The following is an 11785-nucleotide window of genomic DNA, read 5'->3' as shown; positions in this document are numbered from 1 at the left end:
ATTGGATCTCCTTCCCTATCACTTGCCCCTTCTCCTTCCAACAGGTATTTATTAATTTATTTCTTCTAAGTATTTTTTACCTATGTAGAGATAATCATCATAAGCTGGGGGCAGACATAATCACATCCTACATATACTTATGGACTAAAAACCACACAATCTGAACTGGAAGGAATGTGTTTTTCCAACTTCCTTCCTTGTGTCAAAATGACTGGAGAAGAAGAATGAACAATGTTATCACAAAAATAACTTGTGAGGGGATTGGGGAACAGCGAGCAACAAACCCAGAGTACAACAGCAGTCTGACAAGGTCATCTTAGCAGTCTTTAAAAACAACCAGCATGGCTAGAAGCATTCAAGTATTGATTAAATAGATTCCTCTAGACATCTTTTCTTAATTCAAAACTTTATGTGATGAAGCCACTAATCCCAGGATACATTTCCAGGCACATGGAGGACAAGATAGTCATCAGAAGTGGTCAGCATGGAGTCACCAAGAGCAAGTCATGCTTGATCAACTTGTTAAACTATAATGAAACAACTGGCTTGATAGATGAGGGGAGTGCAGTGGATATTGTCCACCTGGACTTTAGTAAGGATTTCCACACTGTTTCCCTTAAGATCCTCATGGAGAAGCTGATGAAGTCTGGGCTGGATGAGCAGAGCTCAGGGGGATCTTATTAATGTTTATAAATAACTGAAGGGAGGGTGCAAAGAGGATGGGGCCAGGTTCTTTTCAGTGATGCCCAGTGACAGGACTAGAGGCAATGGGCAGAAACACAAACACAGGAGGTTCCCTCTGAACATCAGGAACCACTTTTTAAATGGTAGGATGACTGAACACTGGCACAGGTTGCTCTGATAGGTTGTAGAGTCTCCCTCCTTGGAGCTATTCAAACACTGTCTGGACATAGTCCTGGACAACCAGCTGTAGATGTCCCTGATTGAGCAGAGAGGTTGGAACAGATGATCTCCAGAGGTCCCTTCCAACCTCAAGCAGTGAGTCATTCTGCACTTCTGTCATCTGTGAATATATGTACCTTTTTTGAGAAAGACAGAATATGCTATCAAAATGAGAGCCTTGCCTGACTCAGAGAAGACAGACTCCTATTGCAAAGGTTACAGCAGATGTTCAGTCTTTGGTTATGTCTAATTCATGCCAGTGAATCACTTCATCAATTACTCAGATCATTATTTCTCCTTATGGAGCAGTGTCATTTGGTATTAGCAACTGAAGACCAGCTTGAACTATAATCTCCCACATCTCAAGTGAATATCTTCATGCAAAACTGAGCAAAAGCCTGATTCAAGTCAAGTAGAACAAGGATTGCTACAGTCTGTATCTCCAGGGGTTGTTCTGTCCCCAAAAGAGACAATGGAATAAACATATTCTCACTCTCTCTCTCTTTCCAGCTTGATTTAAATCATGATACAGAATCATTTGCCTACCAATGGAAAGTCACAGAGTCAGAAGACGGGAAAAGAAACAGCTCCATCTTAGCCCAGCACTACAGAGAACTCAATGATATGAAACGGGATGTAGGCACCCTTACACCCCTTTTAGCCTCCTTGCCAAGGAGAGAAAAGCACTTAAGTCTCTATCTGGAAGCCATAGCTGTGTGAGCAAACACAAACACATTTGAAAGCCACAAAATTCTGCTTCACATGACTGTTATGAAATCTCTTCTGTGTTTGCAGCTTAATGGCTCTGTCTCTACTGCCTTCCCCTAAGCCTCACTCCCACAGTTGTCTACATCACAAGACCTTCTGGGAAAATCACAATTCCTTTCTTTTTTACATATGTGGGGTTTCCCTTTCAACAGATAGAATAACTGTAAATTGGAGTAAACAGGAAGAGAGGAGTAAAAGGGACCAAAGAGCAGCTCCAGATCATGGCTCAGCCTGCCCATAGCCCAGTCTCCCCCAATTGTTGCAAATCCTACCCCAGCTTGCAGTATGAATACAGCCAGAATTTACTTTGGTAACAAAGATCAACAACAGAAAATTACAGAGAATTGATATCTAAGGTTCCCATTTCTCTTCCCTCAAATTCAATGAGGAGAAAAGTCTCTTGCTGGAAACCTCTCTTATTCTAATTAAATTCCACTCTGGCTTATCTGGGCTTTACTTGAAACTATCAGTTTTCCCTTCTCTTGATATCTGTTTTCAGGAATGTTTTGGCAGTTTACCAAAATCACAGTATATAAAAAGCAAATATTTTAAAATGTGTATCCTTTTTTACAGCCAAAACATGACATAACAGCAATGATGGCAGCTGCTACCACCACTACTATTATACTGGGAGTGCATGAGGAGACTAAAAGAGAAGGGATCCGGTCTTGACAGGAATGTCATGACCAACCCCATTCCTTGATCTCGAGAAGCATATGAGGCAGGGACAGAGGGTGAAATGGATTTTTTGGGACAGAAAACTAAACTATGTTCCCTCTGCAACTGGGACTTGGCACCTGCAGCCCAACCTCCCTCTTCACTACCAGATTACTGTCAGCTGAACAATGTGAAGTCCTGTAGCTCAGGTGGCAACAGGTCATGCTAAGTGTTGAAAGTATGACTTTAAGGTGTTTTGCAGAAGATGTGGTAAATGTCATACTTAGCATCATATGGGTTTTGGTTTTCTTTTTTTTTCCTATAACTTACAATATTTTGTGAAGACCATACAAAAAAATCAACAAAAAAATGAAGTCATAAAGTTGAAAGAACATTATTGATTTTTGCAAAGTTTTGAATTCAAAAATTGAATTGAATTTACTAAAGCAATCTAGATTTGATCCCCTTATGTTTTGACATTGTTTAAGGATATAATTTGAAAATAAGTTACCTGTTTTGTTTTTTTTTTTTTTAACTTAACGTTCTGGATGCATAAACTGAAGGAATTTGTGTTTTTACTAAGTAACCCTAAATATGTTACTTTTTAACTTCTCATTGTTTTATCTTTTTCATCTGAATTATGCTTGCAGACTAATGTAATGAATCACAAATCATATCACCATTCAACTTGTTATTGCCATTTGCTATACATCTCCTGTGCAAATTATTTTGATTATTTCTCTCTCACCTCATCTTCCTAATTTTCTGGATGTGGTACAGGAAAAAAAAAAAAAAAAAGAAAAGGTTTACTGTATGCCTATCAACCTTCTGAACATATGCAATGGTGTAATAGCTTTCCCTTCATCCCTCTCCTGTTTTTGAATATTATCTTCTCTTTTAAAATTAATGTCTCCCTATCTGTGCTTACATATACCCACTTATATATTCTTATTGTAGCAAACTGATTCACAAGTTCCTTAAACAAATCTTAGACAAGTAAACAGTAAGGCAAGAATTTAGTAGAGAACTCTATGTGCCTTCCTCACGCTTGATGACTTGAGTCTGTCTTCAAACCATATATAACAGGTGAGAATGTGACCCTAGATCCTTTTGATAAGTTTGACACATTCAAAAGATATTTGTGCAATAAATGCATTTTGTTTAATGTTTCTACTAAGAATTAAGTCAAATGCAGAAGGCTAAATTCATGTATTAGAACTTAATCATGCATTATGAATTATATGATATGAATGATCATGAAATGATAGAATTTTCAATTCTTGATCAAGTAAGGCGGGGAGCCAGCAGAACTGCCACCTTGGACTTCCGAAGGGCAGACTTTATCCTGTTTAGGAGCATGGTCAAGAGTGTCCCTTGGGAGGCAGTTTTGAAGAGCAAAGGTGCCCAGGAACGCTGGGCATACTTCAAGCAGGTGCTCTTAGAAGCACAGGAGAAGGCCATCCCCGTGTCTCGAAAAATGAGCAGACGGGGAAGAAGACCCCATCTTCTTCCTGGCTAGCCTGGCTAAATAGAGAGCTTTGGCTGGACCTCAGGAAAAAAAGGAAAGTTTACATTCTCTGGAAAAGGGGGTTGGCAACTTTTGAGGACTATCAAGATATAACAAAGCTATGTAGGGGGAAAATTAGAAAGGCCAAAGCTCAATCAGAACTCAGCTTGGCCACTGCAGTTAAAGACAATAAGAAGAGATTCTTTGAGTATATCAATAGAAAAAGGAAGACTAGGGAAAATGTAGGCCCACTGGTGAATGAGACAGGTGCCCTAGTGGTGGAAGACACAGAGAAAGCAGAGTTACTGAATGCCTTCTTTTCTTTGGCCTTCACTGCTAAAGCTGTCCCTCATGAATCCCATACTCTGAAGGCAAAGGAGAAGGTATGGAGAGAGGAAGATTTTCCCTCAGTTGAGGAAGACCATGTCAGAGACCACTTGGCCAAGCTGGACATTCATAAGTCCATGTGCCCTGACGGGATGCACCCGTGAGAGCTGAGAGAGCTGGCGGATGTTATTGCTAGACCACTCTCCACCATCTTTCAAAGGTCATGGAGAACAGGAGAGGTGCCTGAGGACTGGAAGAAGGCTGACATCACTCCGATCTTCAAAAAATTCATCATTCTGGATGTCCTCTCCAAACACGTTGAGGAACAGGAAGTTATTGGAAGTGGTCAACATAGATTTACCAAGGGTAAATCATGCTTGACCAATCTGATAGCCTTCTATGATGTACTAACTGGTTGGCTGGATGAGGGGAGAGTCGTAGATGTCATCTACCTTGACTTTAGCAAGGCTTTTGACACTGTCTCCCATGACATCTTCATTAGGAAACTGAGGAAGTATGGGCTAGATGAGGTGACAGTGAGGTGGATTGAGAGTTGGCTGCGGGACAGAACTCAGAGGGTTGTGATCAGCGGCACAGAGTCTAGTTGGAGGCCTGTAACCAGTGGTGTCCCCCAGGGGTCAATACTTGGTCCAATCTTGTTTAATATATTCATTAATGACCTGGATGAGGGGACAGAGTGTATCCTCAGCAAGTTTGCTGATGATACCAAACTGGGTGGGGTGGCTGACACCCCAGAGGGCCGTGCTGCCATCCAGCGTGACCTGGACAGGCTGGAGAGCTGGGCAGAGAAGAACCTAATGAGGTTCAACAAAAGCAAGTGCAAGGTCCTGCACCTGGGTAGGAAGAATGCAAAGCACCACTATAGGTTAGGGGCGGAGCTGCTGGGAAGTAGCTCTAAGGAGAAGGATCTGGGGGTCCTAGTAGACAGTAGATTATCCGTGAGCCAGCAATGTGCCCTTGTCGCCAAAAAGGCCAATGGAATCCTGGGCTGCCTAGGGAAGAGTGTGGCCAGTAGGTCGAGGGAGGTCATTCTCCCCCTCTACTCTGCACTGGTGAGGCCACAACTGGAATACCGTGTCCAGTTCTGGGCTCCCCAGTTCAAGAGGGACAGGGAACTGCTGGAGTGAGTCCAGCAAAGGGCAACTAAGATGATTAAGGGCTTCGAGCATCTGCCTTGTGAGGAAAGGCTGAGAGAGCTGGGACTCTTTAGCCTGGAGAAGAGAAGGCTGAGGGGAGACCTTATTATGGTGTACAAGTATCTAAAGGGTGGGTTGAAGGAGGATGGAGCCAGGCTCTTTTCAATGGTTCCCAGTGACAGGACGAGGGGTAATGGGCACAAATTAGAACAGAGGAAGTTCTGTTCAAATACACGGAAAAACTTCTTTACGGTTCACGTGCCAGAGCACTGGAACAGGCTGCCCAGGGAGGCTGTGGAGTCCCCTTCTCTGGAGATTTTCAAGACGTGCCTGGATGCAGTCCTGAGTAATGTGCTCTGGGCAATCCTGCTTTAGCAGGGGAGTTGGACTAGATGATCTCTAGAGGTCCCTTCCAACTCTGAAAACTCCGTGATTCCGTGATTATAATTTTATTGTGTCGAATGACCCATGTAGCAAATGTTAGCTAAAGCCTAAAAGTGATGATAGATTCCTGGAACACCCACAAGAGATGCATGAGCCCCTGACATTGGATTATCTCAATCCTCAGCTAATCAACCACTCCATGTACTAACAGAATCTATTAGATTTAGAATTCTCCAAAATTAGCACCAGACAGTGTAGAATAATTAATTGAACAAGTTAATAACAAACACAGTAATAATAAAATCCCTTAAATTTCCCCATGGCAGGAAATCAATATGTTGGTAAATTTATTTAAACTTCATTACATGAACTGAGTAAGTTGCCTGAAATGTTTCTAGTGTCTTGGAATATTTACTGAAGATTCTAAAGCTTCCCAAAAGTCTAATAAATCTTCCCGTGTCTCCTATCAGAGCGAGAAAGGAAAAGATTTCTCTCACTGTAGGGCTATATATAAAGTCATTGTTCTATATTTAGAACACTCTGGTTTTGGCTAGACCTTGCTTGCTCAAGGCTGTCAGTCATCTTTAGATCTCCTGCCTGCAATAGCAACAGGTTATAGCATACAATGTTGATTACAGGTCATAATAAAAACAAATTTACAACTGTCATGAGTCCAATATCTCCACTCTTTCCACTTATCTGGTTGAGAAGCCAATTGCTTTTCTCTGCCCTGCTGTTACTTGGAAGAATAGAGATATTCAGGAGTGAATGAGTTATGAACACGTTGGCCTCTTAGTATTTTAAGTCCTAAAATTGAAGAAAGGCTACAGTTGCTTTGAGCAGAAATCAGGAGATTAATCCAGAGCCTTTTCAAGTCAATAAGAGTCCTCATGACATCAGTAGACTGCTGAAGTCAGTACAAGTATCCATGTCTCCTATTTGCTGTCTCATACTTGGCTGCAGCCTATTGGACACATAATTTTGGGAGGAAATTCTGACAGGACATAGGTAACTATACTCAATGGTAGCTGCTACTGGAAAACTATAAATCACACATAAGAGCATGGTTGTGACAGCAATAACTGTCACAAGGCCTCCAGTACAGCATTAAAGAGAAACATATTTTAAAAGTCTCTTGCACAAAAACAAAATTATTGCCATTTTGCAAACCACAAGACAAATTTTACCTCAAAAACCTCCAAGAACTGATGACATACTCTGAGTTATATAGAGAAACAAAGCTAACTGACCAAACTGGTACATCACATGCTACATTGTAGTGCTGTGCGAAGACAACGGTTCAGGTCCCAGAAGCTGAATGTCAGAGAACTTTCTGCCTGAGGAAAGCACCCAGCATTTGGAGGACTGAAGAGCACTGCCGTGTCACTGGGCTCATAGGCATACTGAGGCCACGTCTCCAAGTAACTTGGAGTTATGTGATGATATTTGTAGAAGTACTGCTCTAGGTACACACAGACTCCAGAAATATAAATGTGTGGTCAATATTAATATGGAGGATAAAGGATAAGCTCACATCAGGCAGCTAAGTGGCCTAATTTTCAAAAGCTTTGAAAAACTAATATCTTGAAAGACCCCTCTGGTGTCAAACCACTGCAGCAATAAAATCTTTGTCTTTCTTGAGCACTGCAAACTCCAAATGATGTGTATGTTATTTTTCAAAAAGTAATCGCCTATTTGTAGAAAATTTTCTTACCATAGAGAACTATACTAACAAAGATATTCTGCATGCGAGTAACCATTAGAAGTTTTTACAAATACACTAGATCTTCCACTAATACATAATCTATATTACAAGCACGTAAAAACATCACAGTCTGCAGTTCTTTTTCATTCTTTTTCTATTAACCTAAGATGCAATTGAGACTCATAAATGATGGATAAGTGATAAATGCCTTAGGTGTAGTAATCATTCCGTTTTAGTTAATAATTCAATTATTAAATCCCCTCAGTAAACAATTGGACATCGTGGAAAAAGCTTGCTGTTTTTGTTATTTTTTATTAGAGCTCTTAACTTTGCATTATTTTATGAAACGCCTTATTCTTTTTTACTAATATTCTCAGAAGTTGAAACTGAACTTGAGATATTGACAAAAATCCTATGTATAGAAAACACAGATATTATTCTTTTGAAATGAGATACTTGTTATGTTATTGCTTCCAAACATGTAAACAGAAATTGTCACTATCTGATTATCTATGTACAAAGAAATGCTACTGTTTCACTCAAGAATCCTACTGGAATGTATGCCCTCACAAAAACAAACCTCCCTAGCTGGTATTCAAGAGACAGATGTTCACAGTAAATGAACCACTACAGATGGTCATTTTTTTTTTTTAGAATTTGAGTTTGAATTTGTTTCAATTTACTTTTTTTTTTTAAATCACTCATTTAAAAAAAAAAAAAAAGCTATTCATAAAAGCCATTCAAGATTATTAAGTGAATCCATGCAATCTTTTGTTTGGCAGTGAAAAACACCAAACATACAAAAGAGCTGAAGAATACATCTACATCTACATACATATATACATATAAATATACATACATTTTTTGATTAGAAGTTGAATTTTTTTTTATTTGAAAAATCATTTTTAACATGAGTTTTAATTAAAAGAAATCCAAACATATCTAATCCTTTAGCCCTTTTCATGTGAGAAATATTAATGGCTGCTGCTGAATTGAGAGACCTGAATTGCAACAACCACTATATTAGCTATTCCCTTGATTGGTACCCTTTGGTAAAATTTTAAAATGGAACTGAAATATTTGCTATTAAATTAGCATTATATAATGTGCTAAGCCATGATTATAAATAATGAAGGTAGTCATCTTCTTAAAAATTTTCATATTGCGATTAATTCATAATGCCAAAAAAAAGTTTGGGGGTTAGAATGTTCAGGATTGGCTAGAAAAGAAAACTGCTGGGTATTTTGCTGCTTTTGGAATTTTAAATTTTATGTCTTTAGGCAGCCAACTGACATGGAGATTTTTCTTCTGAAATACCTAGGAAACTTCCAGTGACTATATTATAAACTTAGTCCTCCAAATGAAAGCATTCTACATTGCACTTCACCACTCCCAAAAAATTCAGCCTTTTCCACCATTTTCTGCTTAGCAAAGCTCCCAAAAGAATAAGAGATGGTAGCCTGAGTCCTTAAACCTCAGCCACAGTAGAACATACGAATTAGAATTATTTCCAAAAGATGTTATGCCTACTATAATTTTTTTTCACCCCTTTTAAATTCAGAATAATTGAAAACCCTATGAAACACCTCCAGACGTTTTTTCAAGAGTATTTCTCACACGGAATTTACTTATAGATAACAAGCATATAAAATACTCTCTTTCTTTCATCCATAATGATCTGCCTCCAGCATAACTGGGTAGCTTCTCTTTTTCACATATGACTAAAAGCACAGAATGACAATGTTGGATGGAAGAATGAACTTTCTTGATATCAATATCTACAACAAACTGTGAAAAACCTGCTAGCATGTAAAAGTTCACAAAGGACAATAATCTGATCATTCAAGCCTCTGATATGTGCTGGAGCCTGGCATTCAAGTATATCCAACATCCATCAATCCCACACCTTCATAAGGAAAATGTGTTTGAAAACGACACAAATGGTCAAATGTCAAGAACTGCATTGCCATGAAAAGAGCGGTCCTTTATGTTAAAAGGAGATATGTAACTATATAACAGAAATAACAATAAAGCACAATTGTAAGGGATATTTGTTCCAGAAATAACATGGATGTGTCAGACAAGGCCTTAGAACAGGAAAGCCAACAACATATAGCCTGTGGAACATAAACTGATCAAGTTTCACCTGATCTAATGAACACATTACTTACATACATTAATCACAAGTGCTTAATCTCATTCTAAAGGAGACCTTAACAAAGGTAAATTGCATCCGAAAGTCCTTATTTCTTCCCAGAAATTGCAAAGAGAGCCTAGAATAACTAGTTTGCACACAAGTGTCCACAGTTTGGAAGCAGATCTCTGTGATACGCAAAAAGAACCATCCCACAAGGGACTCAGGCAAGGGCTTTCCTTAAAAACTTTAGAAAAATCTTACCAATCATCTGCATATAATATTAATGATCCTACTAGACAGTTAATCTAGTCAACATCTGATAGTATCTAGATCAAAGGAAAAGTAACAAATGTTAAGTTTAGGTATAGTTTTTCTCAGTTATAACCAAAACCCACTGCATTTCCAAGACATTCAGACCTATGGTACTGGGTTTCAGTGGCATCTGAGCTAAACTAGTGGTATAACAGCCTGATTTGGAAAATAAAGGGCACTGGCAGACAGATAGAGCTCTCACTGATCTGACGGAGACATCTTTGAGAGAGAGATGCTCACCAGTAGGGAAATCACCAGAATCCAGAGGCTGTTGGTGCCTCATGTCAAAGTCATCTGCACTGAACCAAGTGTAGAAAATAAATGTCAGCATGAAATTTTTGTCATACATCTCAGCACATGTGAGAATGAATTGATTATCTGAAAAGTGGACCTAAAAATAGAATGCATTTCTTCCTAGCTCTCCTAGTTTGTGTAATATATTCAATAGGTATTTGATAATTTTTTTTAAGCACAGCTTTACTGAACACATATATATTTCACAGTGGGAAACAGAGTAATAGCCCTTCAAGGATCTTTCATCAACAGTTAATGAGTGAAACATACGGTAAAATAAAGGGTGATTTTACTGTTGGTTTTGGGGTTTTTTTTGGAGGTTTGTTCTTTTTTTTTTGACAGGGGGTTGGTGGGTTTTTCCCCAGTTCTTATATCAGAACAGTCCAGAATCTACACAGTCCCAATTTCTCAGCTTCTTCAGTTTGCATCAGCCAACCTCTAAGAATAATTAGTCTGAGACATCCAGCCACTGGACAAGAGATCTCATGATCTAAAGCAGTTACTCGGACTATTAAGAAACTTTTGCATACCTTCAATGCTTAGATTTTTCAGGAAAGAAAACTGCAGCTAGGCTTAGAGACACGAAAAAAATCTGCCACTGTTGGGATTAATTTGGAAGACTGAATCAGTTGGTATCCAGCTCAAGAAATTCTGTGGGCATTCTGCTTGCAACTACAAAAGCCAGGATCATCAAGGGTAACCCTTTACTCCCTGTTGCGGTACCTCAGCTTCCAACGAATTCAGCCATCTGATCCTGCAACATCATTCCTCAAAGTACAGCCTTCCGAATGTGGCATTTCTGGGAACAGCACCAAGATATGACAGCAATCGCTGTATGTGTTGTTAATGCCTGTGGCTAGATTTTGTATTTTGGAATACCTTGAGGAATCGGGTAATGTGGATATTGGGCAGTTCTTGTGGTGATTTACAAAGTCATCGTGCATCTAAATGTACCGTGGCAATTCTTGTTTGATAAATGCCATAGTCTTAGGAAGAGAGGTCACCTTTCCTTCCAAAGGATATGTTATGAAATACTGGAAGATATCAAGGGATACAAAGTCACCTCATACTTTGAAACTGTGTACAAAAAAATACTGGTTCTACTTACATAAATATAACAAAACATAAGGTAAATTCAGGGAGGGTTGCCTTAAAAAATCACTAAATAGTTTAAAAATAAAGGTATTATACTGATATGCTATTCTTTTGCCTAGAGCAAGCTAAACATACAAAACCCTTGGAATTGTCTCTACTCTCCCTTTTTGAAGAAAAGGCAATATTCAGGAGAAAGTTCTACATGATCCTAATTTTCATATCTATGATCTTAAGCTAACATGATCTAACAGGAAATTTTGATTCCTGAATGCTGTTAAGGCATGTTTTGCTAGCACTGCAGCCTTTGTAATGCCAAGGCTCTGCAATTCACAGCTCTGTAAGTGTTCCCCTAAGCCACTGGGACAGTGTTTTCCGGAGCCTCCGTAGCAGTATTTTTCTTTTTCCCTTGATGTTCTCAAACTCTTGCTCTTGTGTTGTTATTCTCACAGTCTTGCAACAGCAAATCCCAATAGTTTTGTTATGGTAGGCACTCGTGGAAACAACTACCACTACAGTGAAAATGGTCCCTCTTTTGCCTA

Source organism: Vanellus vanellus, assembly GCF_965231255.1.
Source record: "Vanellus vanellus genome assembly, chromosome: 1".
In the NCBI taxonomy this organism is placed as follows: domain Eukaryota; kingdom Metazoa; phylum Chordata; class Aves; order Charadriiformes; family Charadriidae; genus Vanellus; species Vanellus vanellus.
Note: the sequence above shows the minus strand (reverse complement) of the source record.